The 6,208-nt window shown below is 34.2% G+C and overlaps 1 protein-coding gene across 2 annotated transcripts in view; it reads right to left on the reverse strand.

Annotated features, from left to right (window-relative positions):
- The window catches only part of LOC127851621 (inhibitor of Bruton tyrosine kinase-like), a 54,574-nt gene extending 50,379 nt beyond the window's left edge, over positions 1-4,195 (reverse strand). Inside the window, exon 1 of one of the 2 annotated variants that reach the window (XM_052385446.1) lies at positions 4,066-4,195. The gene's annotated coding sequence lies outside the window, so the exon portion shown is untranslated. The remainder of the gene's footprint in view (positions 1-4,065) is intronic. The other variant, XM_052385445.1, reaches the window with a different exon arrangement.
- Positions 4,196-6,208: the final 2,013 nt, after the last annotated feature.

The raw sequence follows: 6,208 nt of genomic DNA on the forward strand, positions 1-6,208 counted from the left end.
ATACTACCAACTGACCAACCATCTAAAAATTGTGGTCCGAAAACAACGGTCACCTGTGGACAACGGTCACTTTGGTAATTTCCCTTGACTGACCGCTGTTCTCAGGTTTGGCTGTATACACATGTTCATAGGGTTTACCTTGTCCTGATTGGATGCTAATTTAACCAAATCTTTTAATAGTAACATATACGCCAAAATTTATTTTAAAAAATGCTAACATGTGTGTTTTTGCAATTCTTGAGCACTTTTATGTGACCATTTTGCTCAAAAAAGAATAACAGATACAACAGAAACTTGTTGAATTGTTATTGCATTGTTATAACAAAGTTTAATTACTGATCAGTTTGTATAAATATGTTCAGTTAATAAAAAAAAAAATGGCAGTTTTGTTGACCTATTACATATGGTAACTGAGTACTCTCCCTTTTTGGATGTGTTATGTATTGATTCCAGGTAAACAATAAGGGTAGTAGATGTTATTTCAGTTGTGTATGGAACTATCCTCTTTGTGTGGTTAAACACACAATAAAAAAACAATTTTGATATGGATTTAATGGGAATTAAATAAATCTTTAATGGTAAATCGGTTATTGCAGAATTGTTTGCAGTAATACACTCAATAATATTGTACTATTTTCCTTAACCTCTCGATTCACGGTAATTGGAGGATACACTTGCTTTTCAGATGTGACGTTTCAACCAGGTAAACAACGCATGAAGTGGACATAATTTACGTGTGTATGGAAGTATCGTCTTTGGTTAAACACGCCATAAATAAACAATTTTAACATGGATTTAACGGAAATTAAATAAATAAAAATAAAGGTAAATTGTTTATTTCATTACTGTAAACGTATAGAAATTCGTCTGTATGAAATTTCGTGGTTAAATAAAAAACAATTTATTCGTTGACACGTAATTTCGCGGATTTCAAATAAAAAACAACTAATTTGTTGATACGTAATTCCGTGGATTTCAAATTTTCTGGGAAGACTGACCGTCATAATAATTAACCTTTTATTAAAACAACCAGAGTAATAACGAAGCATAATCTGCTAATCTGTGTTGACAGCAAGACTTGAGAATGATGTGCACTGAAGCATGACAGTGTTGCCGATAATTGTCGATAAGAGCGATAAAGTGGCGCACTTGTTGGCTCCCCGCTCGCCATCAATGTTTTTTTGACAAGATTTGCAATTTTCAGCACAATCGGTCCCCTAGTAGTAACAATTGAGTAATAAGGTCCCAAAAATACACGTGTGAAAACTGTTATGTCTTTTTTTAACTTCATTTGGCACTAATTGACATGTGTGATACATCTGCAAACTGTTAATTTGACAACGTCACATAAAAGAGAACAATCGCTGATGTACAGTTTAAATACAAGCTTGATTTAAAAAGTATTATTACCCTAACAATTATCAAGAAAACAACATATTGTATTAACAGTGCTTTCCACAGGATTTTTGACAGGCGCCCCAGGGCCGATAGGGGTGGTTGACTTTTTTTGTTATTTAACATGTCAATTAACGCTCTGTGGTGCGTTTTAACTCAAAGAAAAACAGCGTCGAAAGACGTCATTTGGTGCGCTATGACTCTTCAAAAAATCCCCCTGCCATTTAAAAATATATATACTTTTTTATATTGTTTAATTGTTTTAAACTTTCCCGTACTGACAGTAAAATCCTGACTCGAACGATTCTCCAATACATCCGTTTCAACCCGACTCTATTACTGCATACATACTACTATTCAAGTTTTTATTTATTATCCGATAATCCCGTTTATTCCGTTTTTATAAATCACTTTCTGGTAAATATTTACGATAAAAGCTCTCAATTATTTCTTTTGAACAAACCTTGCCATTTTTCAATAGTATCAAATATATTTAAGGTGACTATTTATAGATTTGATGATATATTGCCTCTGAACATGCGTCAATCCTCTGACGTGTTGTGTGCTTGTTAAAACAATACACGCAACGTACATGCTGCATAATTTTCGCGCTCTTTTGAATTGAGAAAAAGATTCGACACAAAATAAATTTGCACTACTAATTTGAAGCAAGAATATTTTAACGTTGCGGTAACATTTACATTCGGAAGTGTGTTTCGGATTAAAAACGCGTTAACGTCGACATACGGGAAAGGGTATCGGATGACAAATTTAATTATTCCCATTTGAGATTTTAATAAATATTAACAGTTGCGTTATGAATTTAACGATAATTTGTTTAAACACTTAAGTCCAATAAATGTTTTGACAGAATTATGCATGAAATTCACGAGGATTACGGCCGGTTGCCAACATCAGTCTTCAAAGTATCGATTATCGGACGATATTTACCAGTGTGCGTAATTAATTCAACGAAAATTTGTTAACGCATTACGTGTCGAATAAATGCCAGCAATACATTATAAATGGACATGATGAAAAATACATGTACTGGAATTAAATTGTTATCGCATAATTGTAACCGGGAGTTATTTGCACAACTTACTCGCTATAAGTAATTATTTCTTTACCTCTTTTAGTTAATTTCTTGTATTAATTACAAGAGTCATAGGTAACACTTGTTTACAGTAAAAAAGGTGTGATGATGATGCTCGAAACCGTCTTAAATGTACTTTTTTATTACGTAAATGGTACAAATTCTTGCTAATCAAGCTGCGATAAACTTTTACATCGTGCCTGACGTCAATCAAAAATAATGGTCGATAGATAACCCCGCCCTCATAAGCATTCGCGTAACCGATTGGAAGATGAACATAACAGTTTGACGACTGGAAAGTTACCTGATACATCCTTGTCAGCATTAAAATGACTGTGTAATTTGGCTAGAATAATCTATACGCGCGTCATGCTATTCTCTTATCAGTGGATTATCCATTACCCCATGTGGTGTTTATGGCGAGTTCTTGTGAAAGTAGGTACCGTGTGCTCTTTTAAAACAGAGAATATTGATACACTGATAGAGAAACCTTTGGTTTTTTTTTACAATCTCCACTTTCTTTCACTGAAAAACACACAGGTCGGAAAATTTCAAGCGCCCCGGGGACTCGGATTTCAAAATTCAAGCGCCCCGACATGGGGCGCTTAAATGGCCTGGGGAAAACCCTGATTAACTAGCATATAGCACATTAAGTCAATATAAACAGACTCCCAGAGCCTTTGATAATGTTTGCTATGACGGCTCTGGTAGTCCATATGCACCCCTTCATAAACATGGGTGCAGTTCAGCGCACAGAATCCGTGTGCTTCACTTAACAGATGACGTTTGAGACAAATTGAGGAAAATAATGAATAAACTTCATAAAAATGTTAAATTAACCTGAATGGCAACCTACGGATGTTATCCTTTGCATGCACCCTATAAAAACACGATGATGTTTCAACACACTTTTTTCGCTGACATGTTTATGTTTAAATTTGATACAGTGTATTTTGTATCGAATACCACATCAACTTTAATAGGCTCCATCACGTAACCCGACGTGCAAAATATTGGTGAACTGCGACCTAACCAATATTGGGTCAATTTTCCAATATGGCGGATACAGCCTACGAAAGAAAAACTATATCAATAAAAAGCAATTATTTCTTGCTTTAATGGTACCATTTGGATGAGTTTGTGGTTTAGACAGGTAAACTTTAATAGGTTCTTGCAGTTTCAGTGTTCCTTAGCCATTGCATTGTTGATAACATTTTGCACCCATGGACAAGAGAGAGTGCATTGCAACTCTCAGCAACCCATTGGGTTATAAGGCTGAGAGTTGAATTATTGCAACAAATAGAACATTCAGAAATGACTGATTTCGGATTAAAAATGTATAAATAATCGTTGGTACTTGAAATTCGTGGTTCAGCGGACCAACGAAATCCACGAAAATTCGTACCACATGAAATTTAATGGTTGTACAGTAATTCTTATTCAGAAATTCTTTTACTTGTTTCTATAACTTGTTTCGATACACGGAAGAATATGTCACTGTGAACGAGACTTTTTCACACAGAAGTTTTGGATGCCGATTAAAAAAACAGAAAGAAACCAATATTGCATAACACCTTTGTTACTTGTTCCAAAATCCAGACTTTGACATGGCAATGTTGGAAGACGCAACGATTTCCTTCATATTTATTTCCCGGTGGTTATGCAAGTTTGCAATGGAGGCGGCCATATTGACATGTAACAATTAGTCTTTAAATAAAATTGTTTTCACAATTACACAAACGTATCTAATCAATATATATATTTATTAACTATTGTAAAAATTCAAATATCTTAGCTATTTTATACACATATTTTGAACAATTTATGTAAATTTATTAAATTAACCATTGACGCGGTCTCTAATACAATTTAGAGATTAATATTTCTGACATATGGCGGGAAATTTTGACAACGAACTTTTTTATGGCGTTTATTTATTGATATGCGGGTCACGTTATTAAATAACCGTTAAAACGTTGAAAAATAATTGAATTGTTTAAATATAAGTGCGAATTATATTTTAACAAAGTTTGCTCGTGTAAAACGGACAAAATAAAGGCAGAACAATTGCATTGCCTTAGAGTTAGACTTATAATCAGCACCCTTCCAGGTCCAAGATTTCGAAGTGAGTCCTGACTTTAAGATGAAGAAAAAATGTTGTTTTACATTCAGGTACTATTCAAATTTATTGAATTATAGCAAAGAGTTTTGAATCAAGATCGGTCCTACCTATGTTCTTTGTTGAATAGAAGCCGAACTTGTTTACTTCTGTAATAGACCGGATTCCTAAAGCTCACACCTAAAGAGTTAAGGGATTTAACTCTAATGGAGACCTAAGAAATTAACGTCCATCTATTTTATTTTTTATTCTAAATTGTTAAGAATGTGTTATAAACATACTGGTCATGATCCTATTTCAGGATGGTGCCAACCTCAACTCCAATTTCTAAACACATCACACTACAGGCTGAGACGTAAGTACATCTTTCTACTATCATCTACTGAGAGTTCACACATCTCTTGTATACATAGTTAACGTAACACTTATACGATACACATATATCATCAAAACAAGTCACAAAATATACAAGTGAGTAATTATAAAGAGACCACAACAAATTATTTCAAACTATTTTATCCAATTTACTTTAGGGAAACATTCATTAAGATGATTTTAAATTAAAGATCAATAATTGAAATGAAGGGAGAAAACCTGTCATATTACACAGTCACTTTAATGAATCATTCAGATTTTTGTCAGGAGATAGCAATTACCAGGTAAATGTTGTAATTCTTTGTTTATATAGTCACGGAGCGTATATTGTCTCATCTAGAGTCTGTGATCAGGGGCGTTCCTGAGGCTATTTCAGCTATACACATGATCGAGCAGCGAAGCTGCGAGTGGGGGGTAGGTGCGGGACGGGGTCTACCCCTCCTGCTGGGGGGGGGGGGGGGTTGTGAGGTCTCCCCCACGAACATTTTGGAAAATTCATTGCAGATGGTGCGTTTTGGTGTTATCTTTCAGTCACGTTTTGGCAATTGTATTCATCAATTTCTTGCTTGAAAAAGACCGATAAAAGAAAATATTTCATTAAACATTGTCAACAGCAAATATACTTTCGACCATAAAAAAGTATAAATGGTAAGATCATTATATTTTTCTACTGAGATTAAAAAGAAAAAACCCACTAGGAAATGGTTATATTAGAAGAAAAAATACTTTTAAAATACTTCGTATATTTGGAGTTAAGACTGTGTTGTGTTTTGTACCCACTGTTATTTTCTAAACGAGGATGCCTTGTTTGCTTGTTTACATAATTATACCCCTAACCCCCCTTAGCACTCACTTTTTATTGCATTTTTAGAATTTTAGAGTATTCATTTTTATAAGTTTGTAACTGAATTATACGCACGGGCATACTGCCGTATGCCTAGGAACGCCCCTGGTGATATAGTGAAACCATTTAGTAAATTGTATTGTATTGGCATAAATTTTAGTGCAAAATGAAATTTTACCAGTTTGATTGTCAGGAGGGCTTTGACCTTTAATTTTCCAGTGGTCATATTGACCAATGTCTACAGATGAGCAGCATGTCCTAGCACTCCTACCTAAATAACTTACTAGACCCATTAAAGTTTGGATAAATTATGAATTGTTGCTGCAAATTACAGCTATTTCATTCTTAAAAAAATATTATCAATTTTGGTGTGATCTTG

Source organism: Dreissena polymorpha, chromosome 11 (genome assembly GCF_020536995.1).
Source record: "Dreissena polymorpha isolate Duluth1 chromosome 11, UMN_Dpol_1.0, whole genome shotgun sequence".
NCBI lineage: Eukaryota > Metazoa > Mollusca > Bivalvia > Myida > Dreissenidae > Dreissena > Dreissena polymorpha.